Source organism: Equus quagga, chromosome 6 (genome assembly GCF_021613505.1).
Source record: "Equus quagga isolate Etosha38 chromosome 6, UCLA_HA_Equagga_1.0, whole genome shotgun sequence".
NCBI classification, from domain to species: domain Eukaryota; kingdom Metazoa; phylum Chordata; class Mammalia; order Perissodactyla; family Equidae; genus Equus; species Equus quagga.
In genome coordinates this window covers 102,825,860-102,845,416 of record NC_060272.1, presented here as the reverse complement: position 1 = coordinate 102,845,416, position 19,557 = coordinate 102,825,860, and positions in this window count along the sequence as shown.

The window sequence follows — 19,557 nt, the reverse complement described above, 5'->3', positions numbered from 1 at the left end:
ACGTCTTTGGAAGAGGGTATAAAACCTCTTCCCCTCCCTCCAACAGAGCTGGCATTCACTGGAGGGAACCAGAATAGCATGTAATGTTCTAACAGCTCTTCCAGCAGTGAGACTGAATACACATAAACTAGTCCAAATTTGTAACTGCTGCGAACACGAACAATGACACAATGTCGTTCTGCTATGAGGTTCATCTGGACAAATTATATGCAAAGAAGGGATATGCATACTCCATCACTTTCCTGATTTTTCCAACTTCGACATTATACCTTCATGACCAAAAGAATAACTCTGGCTTCACTTTTATTCTTCTTTATTTGGTAGCTTTGTTATAAAGATAGTGAATCCAGATTGAGATGGAAATGGAAAATGTAGAGGAGATACAATACAGGTTTTTCTGGCTATCTCAGCTTTGTATCTTCAATCAGCTCAGTTTATCTCAGTTAAAGGGGTTATTGGGAGGTGACATAGGGAAGTGAAGAGGGAAAGTTATCTTCTCAGAGCTGCAAAGCCAGGTGGTGGCATGAAGAGCCAACGAAGCGTGGGGTCAGCAGTAGCAATATTCCTCCATCCTAAGGTCGGGGAACCCAAGAGCAAATGAGCTGTGCTTCTGACTCAGCTCCTCCGTCCACCTACTGCCTATCACTACTCTTCTCCCTGCATCTTTTGCCTGGGGCCTTTGTCTTATAGTTTTCTTACTGTCTTCTTCCTCAGTGTCTTTTGGCTTATACTTCTGTTGCCAACTGCTGACTGTCTCTTTCTAGGTCTCTCATTAAATCTCCATATGAGAAAGGGTGTGATTAGGGCAGTCAGTCCTATTAAGAGTAGAACACATCTGTGGGAAGAACAATGAAGGACTACCAGACAGCCTGTAAGTGATAGCTTAGGGTCCATTACTCATCCTTGGTTCCATGAGGTGGGGCTGGGAGGTGGGGATCAGGTGGTACAAAGCCTGATAACTCAGCTTTCCTCACAGACTCCTCTCCTAACCCGGTTCAACACACCCAAGCTCCAGTGTCAAGCCATGGCACCAAGAGGCAATGCTCCAGGACCTACCTACGTTGCTCCCACTCTCGTCCTGTGTCCATCAGTCTTCTGACTCTGAATCCTCTCTTAATTGTGATTCCACACCTGGCCACTTGTGTTTGTATCTGTTTTCTCTGGCTTTTGACTCTTCAATACCCTTCAAAAGCCTTGACTCAGCCTTATTCTGCCAACTCTCTCCATTTCACATTTCTTCTGAAATAAATCCAGAGCCAGTGGGTCCATTGGCAGTGAAGGGTACAGGCTAAGCTGTTGTAAAAAAAGACCCAAAAAGTATGGAGGCTTAAATAAATATGAGCTTACGTCTCCCATGTGACAGTCCAGAGGTATGTGGTCTATCATTACCGGCTATCATTAACACCTAGCTTCCTTCTCTGGGTCCAAGGTGGCTGCTCCCATTAATGCCTTTTGTCAGTTGGCGGAAAAGGGGGAAAGAGAAAAAAGAAAGCGCACACTCTTAGAAATTGCTCACATGAGTCGTGCTCCCATCCCACTGACAAAATCCTAGTCACATGGCCCCACCTTGCTTCTAAAGAGGCTGGGAAATATAGTCTCTCGATGGGCAATCGTGCCCCGCTAAAACCTGGAGTGGGAGTGGGTGCTTGAGTCATTGACAGGAATGAGGGAGAATGGATCCTGAAGGACCAGTGGCCCGGCCACAGGGAACAGCTTTTGGCCCACGCTTGGGGGCAGATCCAGATTTTATGGGGCCTGAAGCTTATGCAACTCTTCGGGCCCTTTTTAAAATAAAAAAACGCAAACTGATAATCACAAAATTATGAATACAGGACCTTGGAAGAAGCCCAAGCTAGGGAGGGCCCAGAAGGCTTAAGCTTCATCAGTTTCGTGGTAAACCTGGCCCTGCTCAGGTCCATTAATACATGTCCCAATCAAGCTCTCCCCACTCCTACAAAGGGTGGTTTAGCCCATTTCTATAGGATGGATTTTGTACACTTTCAACACCTGTGCCAAAGAAGGTGGCAGCATTTTGCTAATTGATAAGAAAACAAAACAAAACGTCTTAAATTTGTTCTTCCTGATGCTTTCCCTGTAGTCGCTACCTATAAAATGCAGTATGCTGGTGGGCGGTCCCAGCAAGGGTTGAAAAATGCTCTGCCGCTAATGGTGTAACTGGGTTACAGTCATAAAACCTGCTGCTGTGATTTCTCCTCGGGTGCAGTCTATCTCCTAGCCCCTGATTGGTGGAGAGACCTCCTTATTTATGGGCAATTATTCTGTGCGAACAGGATACCATAAGAAGCCCGTTTGGCAGCTGCTCATGGAAACTCTTACTGTGGCTTCATTTTCATATCAGTAAGTACGCTGTAGGAGATGAAGAACAGACTGAGGACTATGGCATTATCCTGCACACAGTCGATCAAGACCGGGCTAATTAGATTTTCCAGGTGCTTGGATACTGTGGGACTGCATTTATTACACAGATAAACATTTCCAGCCATGAGGACGCAAGAATTGCTACAGAAGGCTGCAAAATAAGTCTTTAGAAAAGGCTTGTTTTCTCTTGTTTTCACAGTCTCACTCTCTTTCTCTTTTAGGAAACATAATGAAACTTCAAGACAAGTGAAATGCTCGACTTGTGTATTATTAATGAGTTTCACAGGGTACAGCAGCAGTGTTCCCCCAAAAATGAAAATATACATGCTGGAGGTTAGATGAAATCAAATATATAAATACTAGCACATTAGGGAAAATATTCAAGAACAGTTAGCTGTGAGGGATAATGATTGCTATTCATATCTGTATTCGTATCATCCCTCAACTACATTCTATCTTCCTGACTTTATGTCAGAGACTTTTTTTTAAAATCAAGTTCTTCATTCATTAAAGCTACAGCTGCTTCTGGCTATTGAGAAGCTATGGGTCTAGTGGTAGGCGAAGGGCTCATACACAGGCAACCTACTCTTCAACAGCCTTAGCATAGCCTACCCACCACCCCCGAATACAAACACCAGTATCTGCGTATCTGAGAGCATTGTGACTTTGTGACTTCTTCTCTGTGAATATGGGCATCTGGGTATTTGCCTGGTCGCTTCACCAGCATTTCCTCTTACGTCTTGTGTGGCTTTTCCTCCAAGGTCCATCCTTAGTCCTTCCCCCCTTCTTTAATTTAACATTCCTATGTTGTTTTTTCATGCTTTATCTTCAACTCAAGCCTCTTTTTCCTCCCTGAACTTTGAATAGATTCTATGGGATATCTCCACTTGGATGTAACACCAGCGCTGCAATCTCAAACATTTCCAAATAAGAACTCATTTTCCCCCCAACCAATCGGCCCTCGTCTCATACTCCATATCTCCATGAATGGCTCTGCCATCCCACCCGTCTGGGAGCCACACTTGCCTCCTCCCTCTCATTTCTCTCACTCTCCAAGCTCAGTCACCAGGCTGTGTTGATTCTACCTCACTAATTTATTTCACATCTGCCTACTGCGCATGCTCCCCTGTGGAACCTTCAGCCAGAGTCTCCCTGTCTCTTACCTAGATTACTGAGCAGCTTCTTGTCTCCCTGCTTCCTACTGCCAGGGTGATTTTTCTAAAGACACATATCAGTTATATTACTGCCTGGTCTAACATCCTTCACAAGTCCCCACAATTTTTAGGCTAAAGTCAAAGGTCCTTAGCGTGGCATTCAAAGCTCTTCATCTTCTGTCTCTTGCTTACCTATTTGGCAAAATCAAGTTACATCAGAGCTCAGGAAAGTCAGTGCTTCTTTGTTCTCTGGAATTTTAGCACCCTACCCTCTTCCCTTGGAGGTTTCACCACCTGCAGGAAGCTTCCTTTCACCCACTGCACTGGTTTGGTGCCTCTTCTCTGTGCTCTCATAACCCACTGTGTCTCCCTGGCCCATGGTTCCTGCCACACTGCATGGGTACTGCCCGTGCTTTTTTGAGTACCCTACGCTTAGACTAAGCCCTTGAAAGGACTCATTCTTATCAGAAATAGACACTGTGTCTTGTTCTCTGCGGTGTCCGCATCTTTGCATGGTATGACTCATAATAGGCACTCAAGAAATATCTACTAAATGAGTGAATTTGGTAGAAGAGAATCAAGTATTAGGTGGATGTTTGGACTCAACTGGAAATTTCTAGAAATTATGCATATAAAATTCACTGGGTGGATTCTACTCTACCGTCTAAGCTATCACTTTTCCCTACTTGCAGGTCCAAGTTTCTTATCCCTTAAACAATAACTAAGTGTTTGATGAGCACCTACTGTGTGTCAGAAACTGCAAAGTGCACCAAGTATGTCTAGGATGTTGTCTGTGGCATTCTCTCTCCCTCAAGAATCCCACAGTGCAGGTTAGAGACATGGCTAATAACAATTACATTGCAATGAGACAATTACTATTAATATAATACAGTTGATATGGGAAGTCAAAGGAAGCAATGCTTTGTTTTTCAGAGAAGAAAATAAGGAAGAGGTTAATTGGAATCTTGAAGACTGAGTTGGTGTTTATCAGGATAATAAAGGGTTGGGCATGGGCCTGGGGAGTATGTTACAGAGGGAAATATAGCCCCTAGGTTGAGTGTATGACTGAATCCAGGGGTGGGGGTTGGAGAGCTCAGCTGGACAAAATCATGAAGAGCAAGGCAGATCACGCCAGGAAGTTTAGACTTTGCCTTATTGAGGACAAGGAACCACTGAAAGGTTGTAAACAAGTTTAATCCAATGTGCATTACTGAGGGATCATTTGGGTGGCTATAGGGAAGGTTCCAGAAAAAGAAGAGAGAAGAGGCAGCAAGAACAGCTAGAGACCACTGTAGTATTCCAGGCTAGATTTCCACAACGGAGGCAGCATAACCTCGTGGTTATGCATGTAGACTCCTGCGTTCGAATCCCAGCACTGTTGACTACTAGCTCGGGCAAGTTACTCAGCTTCTCTGTGCTCATCTGAAAATGGTGTTTGTAATAATAACTGATGAGATAGCTGTGCAGGGTTAAATGGACATTTTTACAAAGTGCTTAGAACAGTGCCCACCTAAAAGTATTCTATGAGGGCCTGAACCAAAGAAGTGAACATATAACAGAGGAGAAAAGTCCAAGAATTACTTAGCAAGTAAAATCAAAAGCATTTGGAGTATGATAATATGTGGGGGTGAAGAACACGGATAAGTCAAGGATGATCCCCAGGTTTCGGGCCTGAGCAAGGAAGTGGGAGATGGTAACTTTCACAGGAGGAAAGGCAGGGATCTTTTCTTTTTTTGAAGATCAAGAGTTGTTAGTGCATTTGATTTTATAAATGTCAAGTCTGAGTTTCTTGCAGTCCATTCAGTAGGCTATTGGGAATACAGATCTGGGCTCAGCGGAGAGATCCCCAGGCTGAAGATGGAGATTTGGGATCTGTCAGCTTCCAGGTGGGGATTGAAGCCAGGAAACTGTGTGGCCAGATGGCCTAAGGAGACAGTGCAGACTGAGAAGGGAGTTGAGGGCAGAGCTGTGGGGGACACTGACACCAAAGCAGTAGCTGGAGGAAAAGGTCCTAGAGAAGGAGTCTGAGCAAGACAAAAGAGAGGAACAAGAAGAGACTCAGAGTGCGATAAATCAAAGAATGGATAAGGCCACCTGTTGCTTAGCAATAACACGAACAGTAGGTGCCTGATCACACACGGTACCAGAGCAGCGGCTCCAAATTCCAAATTTTGTGAAAATTCTTGTTTGTCTGTAGCCTGGTCTATTGAGTCCAGCCTCACATCTTTGAAGCTGCAGATTTGTACCAATTTACTTGGGTAGTTTGTATCCCAGAAGCAAAGCAAGACTGTGATATTGTTGCCGCAATCCTTTGATTTTCCCTTTCGGGAAGCAGGCTGTAGGTAATTCCATTTTCTAACAAACACTCGTTGTTTGCTAAATCAAGAGCTTAAACACCTACGAGGATTAAATCTTTGACAGAGCAATTATACAAGCGATGGGGAAGGGGCCGTGTGATTCTTTGGTTTGCCCTTTTGGTAGTTCAAGAATTCAGAATCAAATTCCCCGGGGTGACTCATTTGAACCAACATTTAGTCTGTCACCCGTGAAAAAAAATGATCAGTAGGTGATACTTGCTCATGAGGAAATCAGTGAACACTATCCAATAGAATTCTCATAATTGGAAATTGTCCTACTGAGGATCTAACAGAAGCCACAATGAAAAATCCTCCACATGGAAATGCATCTACTGAGAATTTTAAGATTCTTCTAAAGATTTGGGGTTAGAACATGCAGTGTCAGCCTGTGTGTGTCCTTTTGACTTTCGTTTACTCATCATATGCATATATCAAACTGCCACTTTTGCCAGGCACTGTGCAGAGTGCAGGGCACACGCTGCACTCAAGGCAGCTAGCCCCAAGCCTTCATGGAGCTCATGCTAATGCAAGGACAACTCAAAAAAATAAGCAGAAAAATAAAAATTGTTTTAATTTGTAATAAATGCTGTGATGGACAGAAGGGGCTGAGCAGAAGGATTTCAGAGAGACCCTACTTTAGTTAGGATCCTTGACCTAGGGTCTCTCTTAGGAGGTGACACTCAAACTGAGCATAAAGACAAGACAGAGCTAACCCTGCAAAGAGTGAGGGGAAAGCATTCCAGAAAGCGGTAATAGCACATGCAAAAGTCTGCTTGGCGATTCAAGCAAGAGACCGGTGTGGCTGTGTTTAGCAAACAGGATTGGTGGGTGAGAGCTTTGAGAAGGATCGTGGTAAAGATTTGAATGTTTCTCTGAATGCCTCGGGGAGGGTTTACATGGCTTAGTGTTTTAGGTAGTTTAGCTTCTTAATGTTTAAGAAGTTTCACCCAGGACTTGGGTAAAATGTTGCAGCCATCCATATCCCACAATGCAGCAGAGGCCATTAAAAGGGCCGAGAATCTTTCTTGGCAGTTCCCACACTGGCAACAGGTGGTTATGAATCTAAATACCAGTGAAGGGCACTGAGCACTCCTTTGGAGCCCTGGAACGCTTCATACCTTATGTTGGGGAGATGTTTACTCTGGCTCTTGACAGGTTTGGGTGGCAGGTTCTATGGCCCTGAAGGAAAGCTTCCCTGACCTCACTTGTGAACTGGTGTTCAAGTCAGGATGGCTGCCCTCTATCAACCCACCTGAGAAAGGCTCACATTCAAAGGAAGCATCGAGGAACTGGGGTGGTGCTAGCAGTCCTATCGACAAGATTTTGAGAAAGTAAATGAATTTTAAAAGGGTGTAGGGTGCTCTGCCACTTGGTGACAAATATTTTTGTTGTTTTCAGCATACAGCTTAGCGGTTGGTAGGTACAAGCTGGCTGGCTGGCTGGCTGAGTGAGTGAATGAACTTGGCATGACTTGGGAGGCAGCCTGGTGTAAAAGAAGGCAGCTTGACTCTAGAGGCAGCCAGACCTTGCCACGCTGGGTTTTGGGGACCCTCTGCTTTTGCACCTGTAGTGTGGGGACGATGGTGCCTTTATGGAAGGTTGGATGAAGACTGGAGATAATGTATTGAAGCATCTGGTGTACTAACTAGCATTGATAATTTGGTTGCTGTTTTTATTATCATCATCTCAGGCTCCTCACTTAGTGCCTTTAGTGCTTATCCATCTCCTAAATCACCCAATTGGGGTTTCGTCCTGCCCCCTCTGGTTGCCAGCTTATCATCTCCTGAGCTGGGTTGTTTCACTCATCTCTTGTCAATCCCTAGTTACCCTTCACCCCAGCCCACAAACCCACCCTCACCCTTAAGATCCTCCAACTTCACCGCCATTCTTCCAAATAAGCCAGATTACTTGACAATTCCTTCTTGTCTAGATCCCTCTTTCCCTCTTTCCCCACCTTCTCATCCTTCAAGACTGGGTGACATCCCTGAGGCAGTAAGTTGGGGCCTAACATTTAAGTCTCAAATGAAAACAAGGAAGCAAACGCACGGCAGCCCCGTTCCTCGTCCTGTTTACCAAACGTGCTACTGGAGGCCTCCGGTGACCTAAGATATTTTCATGGTTAGTGACTCTCTGCATAGAATCATATTAGGTTTGGTTATTTTTCATATCCTTCCTCATAAAGCTGTGTTTCACAGCCCAGGGTTACAGGGGGAGAAAAATACCACTTCTCTTCCCAGAAGGAGGGATTCCCAGTTTGCACTGGGGAAACATGACTCTGTGAGTCATACCCTTTGTTAATCTAAGACACATCAATAGTAAATCGTTGGGTGCACTTCACCTGCTCACAATAAAAAACTGGGTGTGAAGCTTTAAGAGCCTAAGAAATGCACTTATAGTTGGTAAAAACTGAAGAGCTAGTCAAATAAGAAAACTCTTACATTGGATTATTAAGCTTATGAATGAAGCCAAAGAGAGGTGGTCCAGGAAAGGGGTCCACTAGACAACAGTGTAACCAGAAAGCCATCTTCCCTCTTTATCTCAGCATCCCTGGCTCTACAAAAGTGGTTCTGTATGAGTTATCTCTTCGTGAAGAAAGATTTGTAACTCATCCAGTAAACAAATTCCTTTCATCTTTAAAATAGGAATGGGAACCATGCCAATAACAGAGAAATTAAGTGACAGTAAGTGTACTGAGTACTTAATAGAGACCTCAAGCCCTCTTCTCCCATTGGTCTTCTAGAACATTGGTGGCCAACCATTGACCCTGCAGACAGGAGATTTTAAGCCTCTTCTCCAAAGGGAATCTGGCCAGGCCAGGAGGAATGACTCTAAGATGCTGGCATCAAAGTGCCCCCAGAAAGCCTAGCCAGATCACCCTAGAGGGATGCTCAGAGTTACCAGTGCTACCCAGGCCCTCAGAGATTCCAGTCAGCATATTAGTACCCCCATTCTTCATCAGGTTCAGACAACCAAGATCACCAGACAACTTAGGAAAGCTTCCAATGATCAAAAGGAACAAATGAAAACATAACTAGGAAGAAACAGGCTATTCAGGGAGAAGAAAACTTCATCTCCATAAACCACAATAAATATCCCCAGAGAGACAGAAGATACTGCATCCATAAAATCAGAACAGGATGCTATAATAAAGGAAAATTTATAAAACAAAAAGAGCTTTTGGAAAAAGAGCTTTTAATGGCAGAAACGAAAGTAATTCAAAAGAAGGAATAGAAGATAAAGTTGAGAGAATCTCCCAGACAATAGAGCCAAGTGACAAAGAAAGAAAAAGATAAGAATATAGAAGAGCAGCCCAGAAAGTTCAACAATTACATGACAGGACTTTGTGAATGAGGGGATAGAAAAAACAGAGGGGATAAAATCATTGATGAAATAATTCAATAAAAGTGTCCAGAACTGAAGGAGATGCTTTCTAGATTCAAAGGACTCACAGTGTAGTGAGCGAGAATAGACTCACACTGATGGACATCATTATAAGTTTCCAAAAACACTGGAGACAAACATAAGATCATAAAAGCATCCAGAGAGGGAAAAAATAGGTCACCCACAGAGGAGCAGCAGTAAGAATAGGTTTAGACTTCTCAACAGTAACCCTGGAACCAAGAAGGTATGGAGCCACACCTCCAAAATTCTGAAGAAAAATGATTCCACCCCAGAATTCCATACTCAGCCAAACTATCTTTGTGAATGAGGGTAGAATAAGGATGTTTTCTGGAATGCACAGTCTTAAGAAATTTACCTCCCATGCACACCCCACCAAAAAAGGGAGTACACCAAGAACAAAGGAACAGAAAAGATGGGATACAGAAAACAGGAGGTCCAACAGCAAATGGGTGAAAACACCTCCTGGAGAGCGGCAGAGAGAGAGCTCAGGGTGACAGCTCTGCAGCAGAGAGGGCAACCAGTTCAGATGGAGCAATGTGACATGAAATGAGAGCTATCATCCTCACGATGCTTGCTGCCACTGTCCTCTCTCTAACTAAAGGCAACATGTCTGGGTGAAACTAACCTAGAGTCTTATCTGCACTTGGCCTGTCTCCCTTCCATGCCCTGCTCCCCGGATAAGCAGGGACACCTGTCACACTCCTGCAGATGTGTTCTGCTTTGCCCTGTTCCTTTTTTTTTCATTGTGGTGAAGTACACATAACATTAAATTTACCTATTATTAAAAATTTAACTATTTTAAGTGTACAGTTTAGTAATGTTAAGTCCATTTTCAGTTTTGTATGACCAATCTCCAGAACTCTTTTCATCTTACAAAATTGAAACTCTATACCCATTAAACAACTCCCTGTCCCCCCTTCCCTAGTCCCAGGAACTGTCCTTCTACTTTCTATCTCCATGAATTTGATTGCTCTACATACCTCACATAAGTAGAATTATACAATATTTGACTTTTATGACTGGCTTATTTCACTTAGCGCAATGTCCTTAGGGTTCAACCATGTTGTAGCCTGTGTCAGAATTTCCTTCCTTTTTAAGGCTGAATAATATTCCACTGTATGTTCATACCATATTTTGTTTCTTCATTCATCCATCAATGGACACTTAGGTTGCTTCCAACTTTTGGCTGTTGTGAACAATGCTGCTGTGAATATGAGTGTACAATAGTTCTGTGAGACCCTGCTTTCAATTCTTTTGAGTATGTACCCAGAAGTGGAATTGCTGAATCATACGGTAATTCTATTTTTTCCAGCTTTATTGAGATATAATTGGCATATAACTTGGGTAAGTTTAAGGTGTACGATGTATTGATTTGTTACACTTATATGTTGCAAAATGATTAACACCATAGCGTTAGCTAACACCTATATCATGTCACATAATTATCATTTCTTTTTTGTGGTAAGAATCTCTAAGATCTACTCTCTTAGCAACTTTCAAGTATAAAATACAGTATTATTAACTGTCATCCTATGCTATACATTAGATGCCCAGAACTTATTCATCTTATAACTGGAAGTTGGCACCCTTTGACCAACATCTTCCCTTTTCTCCCACCCTTGTCCCAGCCCCTGGTTACCACCATTCTAGTCTACATTTCTAATGAGTTTGGCCTTTCTAGATTCCACATATAAGTGAGATCATACAGTATTCGTCTTTCTCTGGCGCATTTCACTTAGCACTCAAGGTCCATCCACGCACTCAATAATATTCCATTGTATATTTGGTCCACATCTACATTATCCATTCTTCTTTCAATGGGCGTTTAAGTTCTTTCCATATCTTGTTTATTGTAAATAATTCTGCAGCGAATATGGAAGTACAGATATCTATTTTCATTTCCTTTGGATATATACTCAGAAGTGGGATCACTGGATCATATGGTAGTTCTATTTTTAATTTTTTGAGGAGCCTCCACACTATTTTCCATAGTGGCTGCACAAGTTTACATTCCCACCAACAGTGCACAAGGCTTCCAGCTTCTCCACATCCTCATCAACACTTATTTTCTGGTTTTTTGATAGAAGCCATCCTAATGTATGTGAGGTGGCATCTTATCTTGGTTTGCCCTATTCTTGAGAGCTGGGGGAATCCATGGTGAACTCAGGAGACACAGATTGGAGACCACACTCCCTTGACCACAATTCTGTTAGACATCTAGCGTCTAGGCCATTCTCCAATACTGCCAGATGCCCCCACCATGGTGATATGTATTGAGTTCACACAAAATGTTGATTTGTCTAATGGGACTATGAGAATCCTAGATCTTATTCAATATCAAACTTTACCAATGATTCAAAGCATCTAGACAAGCAACAGGCACAAACAGAACATTCTTTTCCTGGAGGGTGAAAAACCACTAGCTTCCAAAAGCTGTCCTTTTCTCCTGCATTAGGACACGTTTTGGCATCAGATCAACAGATGAGTTTTGAACAATGGATGCAATTACTCTCAAAGGAAGTTATATCTCTTTTGGAGCCTCTTGGTTTTGTAATTCATTAATTATACGGATAGGAAGTGCTTACCTGACTACCATGCCCCCCTCCCCATTCTCCAGCCAGCCATGCTCCTTAATCCATAAATTCTACGTTTCTTTACAATGACCAATCTAAACAGAGCAGATAATTTCTGTTGAAAACATTTTACAGGTAGAGTCTCCCCATGTCTTTCTCCTCCTAAATACCCTTGCCTGGATTACGGGGAGGTCTGGCTGAGGCACCCCCAGTAGGGAAGGGGTGAGTCACAGGCCTGTGTTAACCCTTTTTCTCCCACCTTATTCCCCAGGACTCAGATATGACCTTGCCTGCTGACTTGTCTAGAAAACGCTCCTATACACCCCCAGGGAACGTGATGGCAGACTCTGGTTCTGGGACTCTTCAGCTTATCTTTTCCTGGGAGTCTTCATCTAATAGAGGTAAGATCGCCCTGTCTTTACACAGCTGGGTTTGTGCTTGCTACTCTGTGTTTTAAAACTAAAACGTATTTTGTTCAGATACATACATATAAGTAGGGAATCTGTAAAGAACAGCAAGGGACTGATTAACCCAAAAGCAAGGTAAATGTTTACTTCAAGGTGGGAGGGAGGGGATGTGGTTAGGGATGGTTGCACACGAGGCTTCTAAAGTGCTGGCAATGATCTACTTCTTAAGGAAGATATTGCATACATAGTTTTCAAACTGTGCAATTTTATACTCTTCTGGGTGTATTATTCATTTTACAATAAAAAATAATTAAATAAATTTTAATATCCTGGAGATATCTTAGTAGCTAGAGACATACGCCGGTGAATTAGTATGGAAGCAAGCCCATCTTTGTGACCTGCCTGTTCCGTGGCATATTCCCAAAAGTCAGCATAGGATAGGGGGGTAAGAAAGAAAAAAAACCTAACCCAAGAAAAGGCAGGGCCCCTGGGATCCTGACAGGCTGCCCTACAACCACAGCTATGCTTCATTGGACAAGTTGCTTACTCTCTCTGATCATCAGTTTGCTCATCTGTAGAATGGAATACTAACGCCTGCCCTCCCGGTGTTGTGGTGAGAAGCAAATGAAGTAAAATATGAGTGTGCTTTAGACTCAGACTTTTGTTCTCTTATCCTGAGCACTCAGAATGTCCTGGGTCCTGTGGCAGGCGTTGGGGATACAATGGGGGATAAGGCTCGGGTGCTGCCATCAGGGAACTTAGAGACTGGTGGGGCAGAGAGGCCGGGAAATGCAGGCTCTGCGGGTGCTACCATGGGGGAAAGCAGAGGGCACAATGGGAGCGCAGAGAATGGATCTCTACCTATTAATCACAATTTGAAAATAAAACGGTACTCTATACTAAATATATGTAATGTATATTATTTTTAAGGGAATTTTTATACATTAGGGTTTAAATAGAAGCTTCTTTATCTTGCAAAATATGGATAAAGGCTCACCTTTGCCTCTCTCTCGCCTCCTACCTCCATACCTCCTGCTTACCCACCTCAATTACGATACTTTTCACTTTGTAGTACAATTGTTCATGTGTTTGTCCCTGTCACCAGATCATGGCCTCCTGAGGGCAGGGCTTGGTCTTATTCATCTTTATGTCAGAGACACTTGGCACATGAACTGCTGTTTCCCACGGACTGAGAATCAAGTCTCACCCTTCATCATGGCCTCTCCCTACCCGCAGCCCCTCTCTGCCTCTCTAGTCTCTTCTTGTACCACCCTCCCTTGCTCAGTGAAACTCCAGACACTCTGGCCCTCTTCCTGTTCCTCAGTCATGCACTTGGGGCCTCTGCACTTGCTGCTGACTCTCCCTGGAGTGCTCTTGTCTCAGTTTGTTCTTGTCACTCAGGTCTCAGCTTCCCTGCTGCCTCTTAAGAGAGGTATTCACAATCACTGTGTCTAATGCCACCCTCTCCTCTGACTTCTGGCCTGTCCCTCTGTCCTGTGACCTTCGTTTATTCCCTCCAAAGCACTTTCACTACCTGAAATTAGCTTATTTACTTGTTTGTTTGTTGTCTCCTCCATTAGAGTAGGGATCTTCTTTTTTTGTTTTTTCTGCTACATCTCCTTTAGCTAAAGTATTGCCTGGCATATAGTAGATACTCAATAGATTTTTTGAATAAGTGGATTAGTGTATGGGTACTCTATATTTCTATAACTGAGGTGAATAACTGCTTCCTGAAGAATTTTGCAATGAACAAAATGGACTCCAGATTAGTATACCAATCTGACACATTATACACATTCATCCAAAGAATGAATATACAGAATATATAAAGAACTCTTGTGAATCAATAAAAAAAACCCCAAACCAATATATAAATTGACAAAGGAAAAATTTTTAGAATTAACGGGTTTAGCAAGGTTGTGGGATTCAAGGTCAAAATACAAAAATTAATTGTATTTCTATATACTAGCAAGGAAAAATTGGAAAGCAACATTTTTAAAAGTACCACTTACAAGTTACACCAAAAAAAATACTTAGGTATAAATCTAACAAAATATGTACAGGATCTGTGGTGAAAACTGGAAAACACTGATGAAAGAAACAATGATCTAAATATATCAAGACACATACTATGTTCATTGTTAAAATGTCAGCTGTCTCCAAATTGATCTACAGACTTAACACGACACTAATAAAAATCTTAGCTGGATTCTTTTGTAGCTATCAACAAGCTGATTCTAAAACTTATATAGGAAGACAAAGGAATTAGAATAGTCAACATAATTTTGAAAAAGAGGAACAAATTTGAAGAGTCATGCCACCTGATTTCAAGAATTACTATAAAGCTCTAGTAATCAAAACAGTGTGATATTGGCAAAAGGATAGACATATAGGCCAATGAAACAGAACAGAAAGCCCAGACATTGACCCACATATATATGGCCAATTGATTTTTGACAAAGATGCGAAGACAATAAAGATAGTTTTTTCAACAAATAATGCTAGAAGAACTGGACATCCATGTGCAAAAAAAATGAACCTTGACCAATATCCTGTATTCTGTACAAAAATTAACTAAAAATGCATCATAGACCTAACCGTAAAACTTAAAAATATAAAACTTCTAGAAGACAATGTAGGAAAAAAATTCTTGTGGCCTGAGGTTAAGGAAAAATTTCTTAACTATGTCACCAGAAACACGAACTGATGAAATTGGCTTCATCAAAATTAAAAACCTCTGCTCTGCAAAAGACACTTCAGAGAGTGAAAAGACAAGCTACAGACAGGGAGAAAACATTTTCAAATCACATATCCAACAAAGGACTTATATCCATGATATATAAAGAGCTCACAAAACTCAATAAAAAGAGAACAAAACCCTATTTTTAAAAAGGCCAAAAGATTTGGACAGACACTTTATCAAAGAGGTTATATGGATGGAAAATAATCCTGTGAAAAGATGCATCTCACCATTATTCATTGGGGAAATGTAAATTAAAACTAAAATAACTCCAACTTTATGTCTACTAGATTGTAAATGTAAGTTTGACAATTCCAAGTGGTATGGAAGATATGGAGAAACTGGAACTCTGGTGCCCGAATGGTAGAACTATAAACTGGAACAATTTCTTTAGCACACAATTTGGCGCTATCAGTTAGGTTGAAGACTCACATACCCCATGATCAGCAATTCCTCTCTGAGATAGATTGAGAAAAACTCTTGAACGTGTTCACAAAGAAAGAAATATGTACAAGAATGTTAAGTACATGGAATGGTTTCCAAGGCCTTCCTGGGTTATAATCCTCACTCTGGCTCAAGTAAAATTCACCTATTTCTCTTATCTGTAGAATGGTTATTGGCTATTTTGTGTCAACATTTCTTGGTGTAGCTGTGGCAGGATTTCAGAGAAACCCACCAGAAACCAACTGGAATCTACACTGAACAGGCATTCAGGCCCAATGAGCCGCCCCCTCACCCCCCAGGATCACTGCATTCTTCAGGTGACCTTGAGGTGTTCTCAACCAGTCTACCTAGGACCTCTGATGGCTATAATGCCCCCACAGGTGAACCATCTGATGTGTTTTGAACTCCTTCAGCATCTGAGCCTGGTTGATCCTTGAGGAGAAAGTACTCACCTTAACGTACCCTGGGTGCACATCTACCTTGATACCAACAGAAACATTCAGAAGGATATATACAGTGAAAAGTAAGTCTTTCTGGAAAACAATGGAGCAAAGATAGTCTCTTCAACAAATGGTGCTGGAACAACTGGACATCCACATGCAAAAAAAATGAATCCAGACACAGACATTACACCCTTCAGAAAAAGTGACTCAAAAATGCAACACAGACCCAAATGTAAAAACACAAAACTACAAACCTCCTGAAGATAACACAGGAGAAAATCTAGATGACCTGGGGTTTGGTGATGACTTTTTAGATGTGACACCAAAGGCACAGTCCATGAAAGGAAGAATTGATAAGATGGACTTCTTTAAAAGTAATATTTCTGCTCTGTGAAAGACAACGTCAAGAGAATAAAAAGATAATCTTCAGGCTAGGAGAAAATATTTGCCAAAGACACATCTGACAAAGGCTATTATCCACAATATACAAAGAACTCTTAAAATTAAACAATAAGAAAACAACCCAGAGATACAGAAAAATACAAAGAACAGATTGGTGGTTGCCAGATGTGGGGTGGGTAGGAGGTGGGCAAAATGAGTGAAGGTGGTCAAAAGGTACGAACTTTCAGTTATAAAATAAATAAGTCCTGGGGATGTCATGTAGAACATGGTCACTATGGTTAATAATACTGTATTGTATATTTGAAAGTTGATAGAGTAGATCTTCAAAGTTCTCTCATCACGAGAAAAGAAAAAAATTTTTATAACTGTTAACTAGACATTGTGGTGATCATTTTACAACGTATAAAATATCGAATCATTATATTGTACACCTGAAATTAATATAATGTTATATGTCAATTATAGCTCAATAAAAATGAAAACAAATAACTGGGTTAAAAAATGGGCCAAAGACTTTAACAGATACCTCACGAAAAAAGATATATAGATGGTAAATAAGCATATGAAAAGATGCTCCACATCATATGTCATCAGGGAAATACAAATTAAAACAACAATGAGATACCATTACACACCGATTAAAGTGACCAAAGTCCAGAACACTGACAACACCAAGGGCTGACAAGGATGTGGAGAAATAGGAATTCTCATTCATTGCTGGTGGGAATGCAAAATGGTACAGCCACTTTGGGAGACAGTTTGGAGGTTTCTCGTACAGCTACACATATTCTTACTATATGATCCAGTAAATGCGCTCCTTGGTATTTACCCAAAGCAAGTGAAAATATGTCCACAAAAAACCTGCACATGGATGTTTATAGCAGCTTTATTCATAATTGCCAAAACTTAGAAGCAACCAAGATGTCCTTCAGTAGGTGAATAGATAAACAAACTGTGGTACATCCAGACAATGGAATATTATTCAGTGCAAACAAAACAAATGAGCTATCAGCCATGAAAGGACATTGAAGAATCTTAAGTGCATATTACTAAGTGAAAGCAGTCAATCTGAAAAAGTCACATACTGAATGATTCCAACTATATGACATTCTAGAAAAGGCACAACTATAGAGACAATCAAAAGATCAGTGGTTGCCAGGGGTGGGGTGAGGGGAGGGATCAATAAGAGGAGCACAGAGGAATTTTAGGGCAGTGACACTACTCTGGATGACACTACAACGGTGGACATGTGTCATTATACATTTGTCCAACCCATAGAATGTACAACACCAAGAGTGAACCCAATGTCAACTGTGGACTCTGGGTGATAATGATGTGTCAATGTAGGTTCATTAGTTATGACAAATGCACCATTCTGTTGGGAGATATGGATAATGGAGGAGGCTGTGCATGGGTGCAGGCAGGGCCTATGTGGAAAATCTCTGTACCTTCCACTCAATTTTGCTGAAAACCTAAAACTGCTCTAAAACATAAAATCTGTTTTAAAAATGAAAAAAAAAAAAGAACGTTAGCTACAGCATTATGTAGCAATGGGGGAAAATATAGAAAAAATGTCCATCAACAGGAGAATAGATAAATTGTGGCTTATTCCTTCAATGGCATACAGTATAGTAGTGGTTAGCAAACTATAGCCCATGGGTCAAGCCCAGCCCAAGCCCATTTGTGTAAATAAACCCTTGTTGAAACAGCCACCCTCATTCTTTGACATAACGTCTATGGCTGCTTTCATGCTACAATAGCATTATTGAGCAGCTGCAACGGAGACTCTGTGGCCCACAAAACCTAAAATATTGACTGTCTGGCCTTTATAAGCAAAGTTTGCTGACACTTGCTATAAAGCAATGCAAATAAATGAATCAGGGGTACATAGATGAGTCAGGGTTCAACCAGAGAAAGAGAACCAGAGGAAGATATATAGTAAGAGGTTTATTGCAAGGAATTGGCTTATATGCTTGTGGGCCTAGCTAGGCAAGTCCAAAATCCCTAGGGCAGGTCATCAGGAAGGGCAGGCTGGAACTGTCAAGTATGAGCTGAAGCTGCTGTCCACACACGGAATTTCTTCTTCTTCAGAGAAGCCTCAGCTCTGCTCTTAATGCCTTTCAACTGATAGAATCGGGTCCATCCAAATTACCTAGGATAATCATCTTTACTTAAAGTCAACTGATTAGGGATTTTAATCACATCTACAAAATACCTTCAGAGCAACACCTAGATCAGTGTTTCATTAAATAACTGGGGACTGTAGCCTAGCCAAGTTGACACATAAAACTGATCATCGCATGTGTCTATAAAGACAAATCTTGTAAATATAATGCTAAACAACAACAACAACAAGTTGCAAAATGAGGGGCTGGCCCAGTGGCATAGTGGTTAAGTTCACACGCTCCACTCTGGCAGCCCAGGGTTCATGGGTTCGCATCCCAAGACAGACCTACACACCCTCATCAAACCAGGCTGTGGCAGTGTCCCACATACAAAGTAGAGGAAGACTGGCACAGATGTTAGCACAGCTACAATCTTCGTCAAGCAAAAAAGAGGAAAATTGGCAACAGATGATATCTCAGGGCCAGTTGTCTTCACCAAAAAAAAAAAAAAAGTTGCAAAATAATACTTGAGGTATGGGTAACCTTTATGTAAAGGCTTAAAACAAGCAAAACAATTTAACAAAGTTGATGGATACATGGATATATAAAACCATGTGGAAGAATGAAAAATGGCTACTTTTTGATACTGATTGCCACAGAGGAGGAAGGAAAGGAACGGGACTGGGGATGGGCAAAAATCTTATTAAGCTCGACCATGGTTTACTGCATGAAACAAACAATTTCAATTGTTTATTGTATTATTTTTAGTACTTGTATGTATGTTTGCAATCTTTCACAATAATTGTTTTTTTAATCATAACGATATAACCTAGAATAAATGGATGAATTCCTAGACTCATACAATCTCCCAAAACTGAATCAAGAAGAAATAGAGAATCTGAATAGACCAATCACAAGTACAGAGATTGAAACAGTAATAAAAAACCTCTCAAAAAACAAAAGTCCAAGATGAGATGGCTTCTCTTGAGAATTCGACCAAACATTCAAAGAAGATTTAATACCTATCCTTCTCAAACTATTCCAAAAAATTGAAGAAGATGTAATGCTTCCTAACACATCCTATGATGCCAACAGTACTCTGATACCAAAACCAGACAAGGACAACACGAAGAAGGAAAACTACAGGCCAA